The sequence below is a fragment of the Puma concolor genome, chromosome F2 (assembly GCF_028749965.1).
Source record: "Puma concolor isolate L17-30 chromosome F2, mPumCon1.1.hap2, whole genome shotgun sequence".
Classification (NCBI taxonomy): Eukaryota; Metazoa; Chordata; class Mammalia; order Carnivora; family Felidae; genus Puma; species Puma concolor.
In genome coordinates, this window is record NC_141684.1 from 30,125,472 (window position 1) to 30,142,298 (window position 16,827).

Here is a 16,827-nt window from a genome sequence, read left to right on the forward strand (position 1 = left end):
AGATCGGTACAGCAATGGAAGATCAATAGAGAAATGGAATAGAGAATAGAAAATAGAAATAGAGAAATGAAATAGTGAACAAAAATAATTTTAAAAATCAATAAAATTAAGAGTAGGTTTTGTGAAAAGATAAACAAAATTCACAAACCTGTAGGTAAGCTTACCAAGAAAAAGTGGGGAGGACTCAAATAAATAAAATCATAAATGAAAGAAGAGACATTACAACTGATACCAGAGAAATATAAAGAAGCATAAGAGACCACCATCAACAATCACATACCAACAAATGGGACAACCTAGAAGAAATGATAAATTCCTAGAACTACACAACCTACCAAAACTGAATCATGACTGGAAAATAGGAACAGATCAATTACTAGTAAAGAGACTGATTCAGTAATCCGAAACCTTCCAACACAAAGAAAAGTCCAGGACCAGATGGCTTCACTGATGAATTCTATAAAACATTTAAATAATTAATCCTGACCTTCTTAAACTCTTCCAAAAATTTGAAGGCGAGAGGACATTCCCAAACTTATTTTACAAGGCCAGCATTATTTTGATATCAAAGCCAGATAAGGACACCACAAGACAAGAAAACTACAGGCCAATATCTCTGATGAATATACATGCAAAAATTCTTAACAAAATATTAGCAACTGAATTAAAAAACGTATTAAAAGGACTATACAGGAAGGAGGGGCCAACATGGTGGAGAAGTAGGGGGATCCAAAGTTCCCTTGTCTCTCAAACAAAGCAGCATTGAAGCTAAAGGACTTTGAATTCCGAGAGTCCAGGAGACAAAGAGACAGTCACTTCCAGGGCCCCACCGGGACAACCTGATGAGCCATACGTGTGTGACTGCCAACTGGGAGAGATAAAGTAAACAGAGGGAAAGGATCCCCTTCTGCAGAGAGACAAAGGGAAGAAAAAGAGAGGGTGGGGAAGCATAGGACTGTATCTGGACAAGAGAAAAACCTCAGACCAGGAGGGAGAAAGATCCAATCTCTAACTGAGGGGCTTTCTCAGGACTGGGGCCAGCTGCCCGGATCGCACACCTGGGGAGAAGGGAGCCAGTCCAGGGCCCTATGGCTAGGTCAGGGGCACAGTCCGCAATAGGAGAAAGCAATCACCTCCCTGGAGTGCTGTGGGGCAGGACAAAGCCAGCCTGTGCCTGCCAGCCAGGAACCACATATGGGGTTGCACAGAGTGGCGCTTCCCCAGTACTGGGGTGTACAGAATGAGAGTTTAAGTCCCAGCCAAGCACTAGGGCATGGGAGTCCATGGAGCAGGACAAACCACCTCATTTGAGCCCATGGCACAGTGAGGATGGCTCCAATAGAGTTGTTTGGGACACCTGGCCCATGGAGTAGAGACTGGGGTGTCGCCATTTTTCTCCCCACAACCACCAAGGTGGGGCTCCAGAGATCTGACCTCAGGGCCCACAGTGAAAGCGGGACCTGCCCACACCAAACCCCACCCCTCCACACATGGTAACTGTGTATCAACAGGAGCAGGATTGACGATGAGGAACCAGACAGCCCCTTCTCCAGACCAGTGCTGTTGCATTGCCTGGTTTCATTCTTGGACAATTCTTATTATATATTCTTCCTTACTTTTCTCCTTCTTATCTCTTCCCTCCTCCAGTCTGGTTACTCTGGTTGTTGGTTTGTTTAAGCAGACATATTTAATCCATTCTCTTGATACACGATCCCCACCTCCTTCTTTATTCTCCTTTCCCTCTCTGTAGATTAAGCCATATAGATTCTCTGTCTGGAAAATATTTTCTTTTCTTTTTCCCCACCTCCTTCTTTATTTTCCTTTCTCTCTCTCTGGATTAAGCAGTATAGTTTCTCTGTTTGGTCACTTTTTATATTTTCTTTTTCCCCCACCCCTGTCATTTCTCTCTTTGTATGGGATAGGGCTTTTCTTCCATCAGCACTGCCTCCACCCTGTTGTTTACCTGTAACTGCTGTTTCTGTTTTTTTGTTTTTGGTTTTTTTTTTTTTTTTTTTGCGTGTTTTTGTTTTCTGTTTGTTTTTTGTTTGTTTGTTTGTTTTCCTTTCCAGGGCTACTTCAGTGCACACCTACTGGAGGGTTCAAAACATCACTATGAGTAGGGAGATAAAGTAACCAAAGTCACAACAACAGAGAGCAAGTAACACTCCAGAAAGCACCTCCTGAAGGGCCAGGCCCTGGACAATGTATGACCCCTCTTTAACATAGTAGTGCTTATTGGTGCAGGGCACATAACAAGCTTTGAAAACACATAAAGGACAGAAAACTAGCCAAAATGATGAAACGGAAGAATTCTCAAAAGAAATTCCAGGAAGAAATGACAGCTAAAGAATTGCTCAAAACAGATACGAACGATATAACTGAACATAAGTTTAGAATAATGGTCATAGGATTAATTGCTAGACTTAAAAAAAAGCATAGAAGATAGCAGAGAATCTATTGCTGCAGAGATCAAGGAACTAAAACATAGTCATGATGAATTTAAAAATGCTGTAAATGAGGTGCAAATAAACTAGAGGCGGTAACAGCCAGAATTGAAGAGACAGGGGGAGAATAGGTGAAATAGAAGATAAAATTATGGAAAAAGATGAAGCAGAGAAAAAGAGAGCTAAAAAACTTCTGGATCACAAGAGGAGAATTAGAGAATTAAAAGACTCAATGAAACAATAATATCCATATCATAGGAGTTCAAGAAGAAGGAGAGAAAGGGGCCGAAGGTGTGCTTAAACAAATCATAGCTGAGAACTTCCCCAATCTGGGGAAAGAAACAGACATTGAAATCCAGGAGATACAGGGAACTCCCTTCAGATGTAACCTGAATTGATCTTCTGTGTGGCATATTGTAGTGAAACCGGCAAAATACAAAGATAAAGAGAGAATTCTGAAAACAGCTAGGGATAAACAGGCCTTAACCTACAAGGGTAGACACATAAGGGTAGTACCAGACCTATCTACTGAAACTTGGCAGGCCAGAACGGCGTGGCAGGAAATTTTCAATGTGATGAATAGGATCACAAATGTGCACCCAAGAATCCTTTATCCAGCAAGCCTGTCATTCAGAATAGAAGGAGAGATAAAGGTTTTTCCCAAATAAACAAAAACTGAAGGAATTCATCACCACTAAACCAGCCCTACGAGAGATCCTAAGGGGTACTCTGTGAGTGTTGCAAAGACCACAAAGGACCAGCAACATCACTACAAGCATGAAAACTACAGATAGCACAATGACTCTAAACCCATATGTTTCAATACACATAGACCAATGGAATAGAATAGAGAACCCGGAATTGGACCCACAAATGTCTGGCCAACTAATCTTTGACAAAGCAGGAAGGAGCATCCAATAGAAAAAAGACAGTCTCTTTAACAAATGGTGCTGGGAGAACTGGACAGCAACATGCAAAAGAATGAAACTAGACCACCTTCTTACACCATACACAAATAAACTCAAAATGGACGAAAGACCTAAATGTGAGGCAAGAAACCATCAAAACCCTAGAGGAGAAAGCAGGCAACAACCTCTTTGACCTCAGCTGTAGTAATTTCTTACTTGACACATCTCCAACAGCAAGGGAATTAAAAGCAAAAATGAACTATTGAGACCTCATCAAGATAAAAAGCTTCTGCACTCCAAAGGAAGCAATCAACAAAACTAAAAGGCAACTGATGTAACGGGAAAAGATATTTGCAAATGACATATCAGATAAAGGCTAGTATCTAAAATCTATAAAGAACTTACCAAACTCAACACCCAAAAAACAAATAATCCAGTGAAGAAATGGGCAGAAGACATGAATAGACACTTTTCCAAAAAAGACATCCAGATGGCCAACAGACACATGAAAAGATGCTCAATGTCACTCATCATCAGGGAAATACAAACCAAAGCCACACTCAAATACCACATCACGCCAGTCACAGTGGCTGAAATGAACAAATCAGGAGATTACAAATGCTGGCAAGGATGTGGAGAAATGGGAACCCTCTTGCACTGTTGGTGGGAATGCAAACTGGTGCAGCCACTCTAGAAAACAGTGTGGAGGTTCCTCAAAATATTAAAAATAGAACTACCCTATGACCCAGCAATAGCACTACTAGGAATTTACCCAAGGGATACAGGAATGCTGATGCATAGGGCACTTGTACCCCAATGTTTATAGCAGCACTTTCAACAATAGTCAAATAATGGAAAGAGCCTAAATGTCCACCAACTGTTCAATGCATAAAGAAGATGTGGTTTATATATACAATGGAATACTACTTAGCAATGAGAAAGAATGAAATCTGGCCATTTACAGCAATGTGGATGGAACTGGAGGGTATTATGCTGAGTGAAATAAGTCAGTCAGAGAAGGACAAATATCGTATGTTTTCACTCATATGTGGATCTTGAGAAACTTAAAAGAAGACCATGGGGGAAGGGAAGAGGGAAAAATAGTTACAAATAGAGAGGGAGGGAGGCAAACCACAAGAGACTTAAATACAGAAAACAAACTGAGGGTGGACGGGGGTGGGGGTGGGGGAGAGGGGAAAATGGGTGACAGGCACTTGTTGGGATGAGCACTGGGTGTTGTATGCAAGCCAATTTGACAACAAATTGTATTCATTTTAAAAAAACGTTCACTCTGGGGCGCCTGGGTGGCGCAGTCGGTTAGGCATCCGACTTCAGCCAGGTCACGATCTCGCGGTCCGTGAGTTCGAGCCCCGCGTCAGGCTCTGGGCTGACGGCTCAGAGCCTGGAGCCTGTTTCCGATTCTGTGTCTCCCTCTCTCTCTGCCCCTCCCCCGTTCATGCTCTGTCTCTCTCTGTCCCAAAAATAAATAAACGTTGAAAAAAAAAATTAAAAAAAAAAAAACAAAACAAAAAAACGTTCACTCATTAAAAAAAAAAAAAGGACCATACATCATTCTCAAGTGGGATTTATCCCGAAAATGCAAAGATGGTTAAATGCAAATCAATCAATATAATAAACCAGATTAGTGTAATATAGGATAAAAATTACATGATCATCTTAATAGGCACATAAAAAAGCAATGAACAATTCAAAATTCCTTCATGATGAAAACTGTCAACAATCCAGGTAAAGAAGGAAATATGTCACACAATAAAGGCCATATTTAACAAACACATAGCTAACATCACACTCAGCAATGAAAGACTGAAAATTTTCCCACTAAAATCAGAAACAAGACAAGGGTGCCCACTCTTACCACTCCTATTCAACATAGTGCTCTAAGTCCTAGCTAGAGCAATAGACAATAAAAAAATAAAATAAAAGGTATCCAAGTCAAAATGGAGTAAGTAAAATTACCTTTGTTTGCTGATGATACAATCTTATATTTAGAAAAATTGTAAAGACTCCACCAAAAAAACTGATTGAACTAATAAATGAATTTAACCAAGTTTTAGCACACAAAATCAACATATAAAAATCAGTTGCATTTCTATGCACTAACAATGAACTACTGGAAAAAGAAACAAAGAAAACAATCTTCTTTAAACTAGCACCAAAAATGATAAAATATTTAGGAATAATCAAGGAAGTGAGGGATCTATATACCAAAAATTATAAGACAATGATGAAAAAAAACTGAAAATGAAAGTAAATGGGAGATAGTCCATGTTCACATATCAGAAGAGTTAATATTATTAAAATGTCTATACTACCCAAAATGATCTATAGATTCAATGTAATCTCTACCAAAATTCCAATGGAATTTTTCACAGAAACAAAAAAGTTCTAAAATTCATATGGAAACACAAAAGGCCCTGATTAGCCAAAGCAATCTTGAGAAACAACAAAGCTAGAGGCATCACACTTCCTGATTTCAAATTATATTACAAGGCTATAGTAATCAAAATAATATGGGACTGGCATAAAAACAGACTAATAAATCAGAAAGACCAATAAATCAGAATAGAAAGCCCAGAAACAAATCCACATATATGGTCAACTAATATTTGACAAGAAACCAAGAATACTCAATGGGGAAGATAGTGTCTTCAAATAAATAGGACTCAGAAAACTGCAAAAGAAGGAAATTGGACTCATATATTATACCCCTCACAAAAAAATAACTTGAAATGGATTAATGCTTTACACATAAGATCTAAAACCATTAAACTCCTAGAAAAAAAATAGGGAAAAGTCTTCTTGGCATCAGTGTTGGCAATGATTTTCTGGATATGACACCAAAGGGACAAGTAACACAAGCAAAAAATCAACAATGAGACTACATCAAACTAATAAGCTTCTGCACAGCAAAACAACAAAATAAAAAGGCAACCTAAGAGATGGGAGAATGTATTTGCAAACCATACATGATAAGGGGTTAATATCCAAATTACACAAGGAACACATACAACTCAATAGCAAAAAAAATACAATTTAAGAAATGGGCAAAGAATCTGAATTTTTCTAAAGAAGACATATAAATGGCCACCAAGTACATGAAAAGGTGCTCGGTATCACTAATCATCAAGGAAATGCAAATCAAAACCACAATGAGATACCACTTCACCTGGCAGAAATGCTATCATCAAAATACTAGAAATGATAAATGATGGAGATGATGTGGCAAAACAGGAACCTGGTGCACTATTAGTGGAAACATAAATTGGTACAGCCTCTATGGAAAACAATACAGAGGTTTCTTTTTTTTTTTTTTTTTTTATGTTTTTTAATGTTTATTTATTTTAGAGAGAGAGACAGAGCACGAGCCGGGGAGGGGCAGAGAGAGAGACAGACAGAGAAACAGAATCCAAAGTAGGTTCCAGGCTCTGAGCTGTCAGCACAGACCCCAACATGGGGCTCGGGTCCACGAGCTGTGAGATCATGACCTGAGTCCAAGTCAGATGCTTAACCGACTGGGCCACCCAGGCACCCCTAGAGGTTTCTTTAAAATAGAACTACCATATGATCCAGCAATCCCACTTCTGGGTATATATCCAAAGGAAATGAAATTACTATCTTAAAGAGATATCTGCACTCCCATATTCAGTGCGACATTATTCATAATAGCCAAGACATGGAAAGAACCTAAGTGTCCACCGATGGATGAAAGGATAAAGAAAATGTGGTGTGTATATAGAATTTGGCTATAAATAAGGAGCAGATGCTGCCTTTTGTGACAATATAGATGGATCATAAGGGTACTATGCTAACTGAAATAAGTCAGAGAAAGACAAATGCTGTATGATCTCACTTATATGTGGAATCTAAAAATGTCAAACTCACAGAAACAGAGAGTATATTGATAATTACCAGGGCTGGAGGTTGGGGGAAAAGCGGAAATATTGGTCAAAGGGCACAAACTTTCAATTCTAAGATGAATAAGTTCTAAGGATCTCACATATGGCATGGTTATTCTAGTTAACAATATGTATTGTATACTTGAAAGTTGCTAGAATAAATCTTTTCTTCATAACAACAACAAAATGGTAATGACATGAGGTGAAAGATGTGGTAATTAACCTTATTATGGTAAGCATTTTGCAATATATACCTGTTTTTCAAATCACTACATTGTACACCTTAAATTTACACAATGTTATGTCACTTAATTTCAATAAAGCTGTAGAAAAAAGAAAAAGTAATGCTTTTTAACATTGCCTAGTTAAAGAGACCTATAGACCTCAACATCTTACACAGTGTTTTATCAGTAAAGATATTGAGGTCTATAAATAAATTTTAAAACTTATTTTTATATGCTTCATGTCCCACCTGAAAAATTTAAAAGGCCAAATAAAAGGCTTTTTTCATTTATATTTTACTAGCATTTGAAAAACTTTACCTACTTGTATGTTCAGACCTCTAGCATCAAAGCTTACTCAATGGCTAGGTCTTCTACAATTATATTTAAAAATTTATTGAACACACCAAGATTAATGGTTGCTGTTTGTGTGTGTGTATAACTCATTATTTCTAATATCTCTCCAACATTTCCATAATTGTTTTGGTTGGTATTAACATCTCAAAATCAGCCTTAATGTCATTATGAGTTCAGGTTTTAAAAACTGTACTTCCTGAACTTGATTTGTTATCCAGTTCAAGACGGCTAATTAGGTAAATTGCTTAATTTGGAACTATTAACAAAAACGTTAAGAAAGTTGCATTTAAAAATGAAGGAGATGAAAAAATCCACAATTATAATATCTAGTTTGATTTTGATTAAAACATCCCTACTTTCTGGGGTTTAAAATAACATTAAATCACCCCTACAGTTTTTATACTTTAAGAATTATAAAATTTACTCTAGGTGGCGTACTTCTATTAGCTTCTAGGAGGAAAAAAATATACACCATAATTGAAAAGCAAGCTGTTTCATTTCTGACCAATGACTGTTAAGAATATGAATTCAAAATTAGCTCACGAACATTTGAGATCCGTTAATAGAAAATTAAGTGCAAATTTAAAGTTATTAAGCTAAATTAGGATATAATTATTAACACAAAATACACCATTATGATTCTCATTAGACTAGTAAATACTTCTTTGTGGGAAAATCTTTATTTAGAGAAATCTCATCATATATACCATGCTATTTGAAGTTCTTTGTAGCAAGACAATTTGTATAGCCTTTCTTCAATGATTTATTATTTTAATATTTTATTTTCAGACAGAGAGAGAGTATGAAGGGAGGAGGGACAGAGAGAGAAACACAGAATCCAAAGCAAGCTCCAGGCTCTGAGCTGTCAGCACAGAGCCCAATGCGGGGTTCAAACCCACGAACTGCAAGATCATGACCTGAGCTGAAATCAAACGCTCAACTGACTGAGCCACCCAGGTGCCCCTGCTTTTCTTCAGTGATTTTTATCTGAAAACTTCCAACTTTGATTCCTTTCACAAGAATTATGGTCATTTATCCCAGTATTTTTGTTGTTCAGATTGGAAGTGGGGGGTTACACCGGGGAATTAGCAACCAATGGACTGTGTTGTCTCTGGTTCTCTCTGGCATACTAAGTATGACACATAAAACATACAGTGAAATTGGATCCAGAATCAGTTGTCATTAGAGTCCAATTCTTGAAACTAGTGGCTGTAGTTACCAATCTGGAGAGCTTCAAACTGATTTCAAATTGATATGTTATGGTACACATTGTTACCTAGATTTTTAAAGAACATACTTTTTGAAAAATCTTAACTTCTTTGGTCATTCATCTGATACAATCACATATTCAAGTAATTGTTACCCATGTTTTCACGTAATAGTTGCCTGTAAAAGAACTGAACTCACACAAGATTTCTTAGTAGGTTCCCTTTCAAGTTAGTTAAGCATAAGCTCAGATTTCTTCAAAGCTAGTGTCCATTCTCTACTTGGAAAAGTTCAGTATTGGACTTCTGCAAGTAGATGTTTCCCTATCAGTAACTTATTTGCCAAATTACTGTTTCCAAGTTGTTTTGATGGCAACAGTTTGTTGAGGTAGAGGAAATCTTCCAGGACCTAAAGACCTGAAAATGAGTTGTGTTATTATGCTTGTTTTCTTATACAATAGACACGCAATTGACCCAATTGGAATTCACTCATTTGTGGCTGAAATGGTTTGCTGTGATACGGTTCTAATTTAACTTTTTTAAGCATCAAAGTCTAATTATTAATCAGATTTTCATATTAAGAGACAATGAATGCAGAAAAGAAAACTTAGTATTATTCTTGCTTTCTACTATGATCACCATAATACAAGGTCATGGTCTACACACCCTTTATGGTTATTATAATTGAGTGCAAAAAGAAATATAAATATACATATATACAGAGAAAGAAAGAGGCGTATATATGAACATCTGTGTGTGTAGATACATAGAATTTCTTTTTAAAGAACACTGACCCACTTCTATCACCTTTCTCTCAGAAAAATGTTTTTAAGCTATTGAATGCAACTAATATAAATCAAACAAATAATAGCAGTATTTCTACAAATATACTAATTTTAAAATTACAAAAAGAAAAATATTCCATTCAATACATAAAATAAACATGTATACCTCAGTTCTTTGTTTTGACAGGGAAAATAGGGTAGCAAAAAAATGAAACGGGAAAAAGAAGGGAGGGCGGTGGGAAGCAGAAGAGAGAATAACACTAAGAGCACTATACACAAATATAATGAAAGAAACAAAGAAAATAATACAAATCTCCGCAGAACCACTTGCTTCTTCCAGTCTTCCAAATAACCGAGTCAACTGTAGAAAAATGGTTTTCAACTATTAGTGGGCTTCAGGAATACCTGATGGGTGTGTTAAAACACAAATTGCTGCACTGTATCTTGAGTTTCTCATTTACTAGACAATTTGCATTTCTAACAAGTTCAAAACTGACCATACTTTAAGAACCATTAACTAAAATCTCAAAAGCCTATTTATCACTCCTGGTCATTTGCAATATCCTTACTTACAGTTGGAGAATTTCTATAGCTTGCTGAAAATGGCTCCAGTTTATATTGCTAAGCATTGTTTTATTCCATTACTTATATGGTGTGTGTGTGTATACACACACACACACACACACACACACACATATAAAATCTCATTGGCAGCCTTATAATATTGTTTGTATGATATGCGATTAGAGTTTTGAGGTTATAATTTATTTTACCAGAAAACAAAGTGAAGCCAAACTACTTCTGGAAGCACAATTTGTGAAATAAATTGTATCATGATGTACAAAGTATTTTTCTTTTGAGTTAAAAGAAATATGTACTATGTGCAGGTTATCATGCTAGAACCTGGAATGAAGAGTGAACAAAAATAGACATGGTCTCTGACCTCCTGTAATTAAAGAATCTACTAAGGGAGACAATTATCCGAAAACATAATTAAGGTGAGTAATGCTCCAAATGAAAGATATATGATAAAATAAAAGTATACAACAAACTTTTTCCAGAGTAGCTAAACATTTGACATTTCCAAGTTGCTCCACATTTAATCATCAGTACATAAAATCATGTTTTTAGCCATTTTAATAAGTGCTAGTGGTATGTCATTATAGCTTCAATTTGCACTTTCCTATTAACAGCAAATGATGTTGAACATCTTTTCATATGCATATTTGCCAGGCCCACAGACTCTTTAAGTGTCTGTTCTTTTGCCCATTTTTTTTTTTACTATTGAATTCTGAAGTTCTTTATATATTCTGAACAAATGCTATTAATTGAATAGATGATTGCAAGTGTTTTCTGTCTATGGCTTGCCTTTTCATCTTAACAGGGTAGTTTTCAGAACAAGTTTTTATTTTTGACAAAGTTCAATTTATTAATTACATATATGTAATATATATACACACACACACACACACACACACACACACACACATATATATATATATATATATATATATATATATAATATATATTGCACCTTGGCTGTCACTTGAAGAATTTTGGCCTAACCTGCAGTCAAAGCAATTTCTTCCTGTTTTTTTTTTTTCCTAAAATCTTTGTATTTTTACCTGTTACATCTAGATCCATAACCCATTTTGGGTTAATTTTGTTATAAGGTGGGAGGTCTAAGTTGAGGGCCTTTTTTGCCATGATTGACTAATTTTTTTCAACATTATTTGTTGAATATTCAATTGTCCCAGACCAATTCCTCCATTGAACTGCTTATGTACCTCTCTCAAAAATTAGTTTGCCATATTGGTGTGGGTCTATTCTGGACTCTATTCTGTTCCACTGCTCTATCACTCTGACAAAACCACACAGCAATTATGTAACAATAACACATTATTTTTTATATAATTTATTTGAGAGAGAGAACACACAGGAGTGTGAGCAGGGGGAGGGGCAGAGAAAGAGGAAGAGAAAGAATCCCAAGCAGGGTCCACACTGTCTATCCAGAGCCCAACACAGGGTTCAAACCCATGAACCATGAGATTATGACCTAAGCCAAAATCAAGAGTCAGATGCTTAACAGACTGACCTACCCAGGTGCCCCCAATACCACACTATTTTGATTACTCTAGCTACATATGTCAATATCTGGTAGTCTGATTCCTCCAACTTTATGTTCATTTGCAAAGTTTAGACTATTCTAGTTCCTTTGCTTTTTTCATATAAATTTTATAATGTACTATCTACAAAGAATCTGTCTGGGAGTTTGATAGAAATTGTACTAAACAAACAAAAAAAAAAAGGAACTGTACTAAACCTATAGACCATTTGGTGGACAATTAACATCTTTACTGTCTTCCAATCCATGAATATGGTATGTCTCTCCATTTATTTAGGTCTCCTTTGATTTCTTTCATTAGCATTTGTAGTTCTCAGCAAACATATCCTGTGTACATTTTTAAAACTTGTACTTAATATTTTTGAGCAATTGTAAATAATACTGTGTTTACTGCTAACATACAGAAATATAATCAATTTCTGTTGACCTTGTATTCTATTATCTTGTAAAACTCAATTAGTTTCAGGATGTTTTTGGTGATTTCCTGGCATTTTCTATGCAGACCATCAGATTACCTGTAAATACAGACAGCTTTACTTCTTCCTTCTCAATCTGTATGCCTTTTATTCACTTTTCTTATTCTACTGCACCAGCAAAGATACCAAGTACTATGTCAAAGAGAAGTGATGAGAGTACACATCCTTGCCTCATTCCCAATCTTAGGAAAATGGCATTTATTCTTTCACCAAGTATAATGCTAGATGTAGGGCTTTAGTTTTTTTTTTTTTTTTTTTTTTATCAGATTGAGGAAGTTTCCTTCCATTGCTGAACTTTTTTTCATCATAAATGGGTGAATTTGGACAAATTTTTTTTTATAACAACTGATATGATCATGTAGTTTTCCTTATTTTTTTCTTTATACAATGGATTACACTGACTAAATTTCAAATATTGAAGCAGGCTTGCATATCTGGAATAAATTCCACTTGGTTGTGGAAACAATTCAGATGTCTTTCCACAGTGAATGGGTTACTAGGCGGGGTTAAAACCATACAATGGAATACTATTTAGCAATAAAAAGGAACAAACTATTGATACAGCAACAACACTTACAGATCTAAAGGGCAAGATGCTGAGTGTAAAGTCAAAAAACCTGGTCAGATTTCAAAAGGTTACAAGTTGTATGATTCCACTGATATAACATCCTTAAACCTACATTACAGTGCAAAAAAAAAAAAAAAAAAAAAAAAAAAAAAAAAAAAGATCAGTGGATGCCAGTCATTAGGGTTAGATGAAGGTATAACTATTAAGGAGCAGCAAGAGACTTTCTTTGTGATGTTAAGTTCCATATCCTTTGTGTGGTAATAATAACATGATTCACAAATGTAACATTTTATAAACAGAAGAAAAAGAGCTTGTAAATATTGTGAAATCCAAATAAGGTCAGTATCTGAGTTAATTGTGTTGCTGCATGCTGCAGGGTCAATTTTCTGGTTTGATAATAACTGCAGTTAGATAATAGGAAGAAGCTGGCACATGGGAACTCCCATATATTTTTGTAACTTCTTGTGAGTCAAAGTATTATAAAATAAAACATTATTTAAAAAAAAAAACAGGTAGAAAAAAAAAAGAAAAAAAGAGGGACATACCCCTTGAAAGAGGAGTCAAGGAAGGCTTTGTTCTATACAGAGGGAACAAGTATCAAGTGTGTAGAAAAAGAAAGCATTAACAACTCCATGGAATTTAAATGTGGCTAAATTGAGAAATCTAGCTTTCTGACTACCATTGTAGTTCAGGAGTCAGGTGATGGTGGCGGCAATGAAAATGGAGAAGAACTGACATGAAATGTATAAAGCAGCATAAAATAAATGGAACACGGTTATGGTTTAAAAGACAGAAAATATCCATCAGATTGGGTGATACAGAACCAACCTATTTCAAAGGAAATGGTGGGGGGTGGGGAATGTCAGACTGGAGCAATTTAAAGAATGGGGTGGCAGGGGGACAGATACAAGTTTAGAAAACTGAAGGACTCTGGCTGTAAAAAAACAAAAACAAAAACAGAAATGGGTTTTGTAGCTAGAGGAGGACTGTGAAAAGGAGGGGAGATATCTTAAAAAGTAACGAAATGGGTGTATTTGAGTGTTAACAGGAAGAACCTAGTTGAAATGAAGGAGAAGAGATAATAAAGAAAAGAAACAACTTAAGGACAAGTGTGAATAAAAGAGATGATGTGATGTTTTGGGGAAGGCAGGATGCTCTATGGTAGAAGGGAATATGGCAATTCATGAAACTGAGGTAAGGCTGAAGTATTAAAAATAAGGGAGACAGAGGTGGGAAATAGTTCAGAAAAGGGTAGGTCTACTTCTACTGTAAGAGAAAAAGAGGTGAAGATGGGTACAAGAATGTCTGATACAGGGTACATTTTTATCCAGTGACTTCTCTTTTTCTCTGTGAAATAGTAAGAAAGCTCTATTAGTTTGCTAGGGGTGCCTTAACAAAGTACACAGAGAACTGATGTCTTAAACAACAGAAATTTATTTTATCATAGTTCTAAAGGCCAGAAGTCCAAGATCAAGGTGTCAGGAGAGTTGATTTCTTCTGTGGAATCACTCCTTGGCTTGTAGATGGGCATCTTCTCTTTGTCTTCCCACGGTCCTTCCTCTGTGTGTCTGTGTCCTAATCTCCTCTTCTAAAGGTATCAATCAATACTGGATTACGGCCCACTCATTATGACCTAACTGGCTCTCTCCAAATAAAATCACATTCGGAGGTACTGGGGGTTAGGGTTAGGACTTCAACATAGGAGTACTGGGGGGACACAATTCAGTCTGCAACAAAAGGTTGCTTTGTCAAGAGTGCGAAGGGAGATAGGATACATCAGAGGTTCAAAGTAAAAGGCTTGAAATAGTTCTAAATAGTCTTAAATACTTCTCACAATGTTACATGAAGTAATGGCTTAAATGGTCAATTGAGTTTTAATTTCAATTTAATTCAAAATGAAATTATGACTTAAAAAAAGAAATTATGACTATTATTCCTCTAGAAAATTGTCTTACAAGTCAGAAAATCTGAATTCTAATACCTGCTCTGTTAATAAGCAATGTTTCTTGGCTATATCTTTTAATTTTGTCACTCTAAAATAGGAAGAACATTTCACAGAAAGGGCATATGAGTACACTAGAAAGAACACTGACTTGGGAACTCCTAACATCCTAGTCCTGCTCTGTCACAGAAGGGCTTAATTTCTCAGAACCTCGCTCAATTCCTCATCTTAAAATGGAGTATAACTAAATCATCTTTCAAGTCCCTTCTAAAATCCTACAGTTCTATGAAATGAAGTAAAACGAAGTTATTTGAGAATAAATGTGGCACTGGAAAAAAAAAGATTCTTTGAAATATTTACCAATAAAAATTATATGCTCCCAGCATACTGAACATTAGTCTTCCAATTCTATCTTTTCTACATCCTCCTCTGCTCCCAAGTCAATACTATCCTATAAAGTTGGCTTAAACAGTGTGTGCTGAACTGCAACAAAATATTACTTCTTTTGTTATATATGCTTCTCTACCTTAAATCATTACATTATGAAACACCATTCCCAGAATGTCTAAAATAAGAGTTTTGCATATTAAAAAAAAAAGCTGAATGATGGATATAGTAGTCAGAAATATGCATGGCAAAAGTAACAGAAAATCCAAACATCTAAACAGAGTTTATTTTTCTCATGTAGTAAGTGTAGAGGTTGGCAAGTGTTCATGTTGGTTCAGGTGTTCAACATGCCATCAGGGACCCAGGCTCTCCCTAATCTTTCTACAAAACCATCTTTGAAAGGTAGCTTTCATACTCCTATTTATTGTTTCATGGTTGTAAGATGGCTGTTTTATCTCCAACCATGTTGTTGACACTCATGTCCTGAAGGAAGAGAAAGAGGCAAAAAGCCTTACTTCACAATGCTTTGACTTTTTAATTTGAAAGGAAGCCCTTCTCAACAGGCTTCTGTCCATTTTCTTAGCCTTAAATAGGTCACATGCTCACACTTTAGATATCTACACTTCCACTACTCTGATGGCCATGAGTCACATGCAATTATTTAAATTTAATTTAAATTAAAAATTCAATTTCTCAGTTCTACTGGCCATATTTCAAGTGCTCAATAGCCACATACAGCAAGTAGCTACCAAACTGGACAGTAGAAATACAGAATATTTCCTTCACTGCAAAAAATTCTTCCTTGGCATATCACAGACCATAAGAAATGAAACCACTTCTGTTTAAGATCATTCATAAGGTTAAGGTCCTTATCTCCCAGAAGAACAGGGATCTCTGCTCCTACCTGAACAATGTAAGATACTGTTAACAAGGAAAAGGTGGCAGTAAAAGCAGTTGGCAAACATCTGCCACGATGGGATTATCTGTACATTTAAACTGAGGTTTATAGATTATTACACATCAATAATGTATTTCATAAAAAATTCTTGACAAGAAGGTATTAAAATTAGAAAAATAAAGTGAAACTTAGGCTGACAGTTATAAAAGGCACTAACTTACACAAGTATAATTGCTAAAGTAAATACTACTCTAGTGACTAGCAGGAGAGAAAGAAAGGTAATGGAATAATATACGGGCACTACTTTCTTTATAGGAAACACATCTTAAATGGCTGATTATGTTGAAAATGCAGTTACTAAATTTATGGGCAAAAAACACTGTATCTTGTGATAACAAAGATTAGTTGATAAGAATTGCCTTTATATGAGGAGAGTTATTTCACATGTGCTCACTTCTTATGAAAGAATAAAATGAAAAAGACTGCAAAATAAAAGAATTAGACCAGATATGGAGAATAATTTACTAACAGAATTTTCAAAAAATTTAAAAAACTGATGTTGACAATAATTTTCTTCCTAAAGACTTCCAAGTT

At 35.9% G+C, this 16,827-nt stretch overlaps 1 protein-coding gene across 8 annotated transcripts in view; it reads right to left on the bottom strand.

Moving 5' to 3' along the window:
* EMC2 (ER membrane protein complex subunit 2) overlaps positions 1 to 16,827 on the bottom strand; it is a 564,357-nt gene that overhangs the window by 498,537 nt on the left and 48,993 nt on the right. The window contains exon 12 of one of the 8 annotated variants that reach the window (XM_086695760.1): positions 14,423 to 14,594. The exons of 6 other annotated variants lie outside the window; for them this stretch is intronic. The gene's annotated coding sequence lies outside the window, so the exon portion shown is untranslated. Of the gene's footprint in view, positions 1 to 14,422; positions 15,819 to 16,827 lie in introns of those variants that run through there. One more of the 8 variants, XM_025922511.2, reaches the window with a different exon arrangement.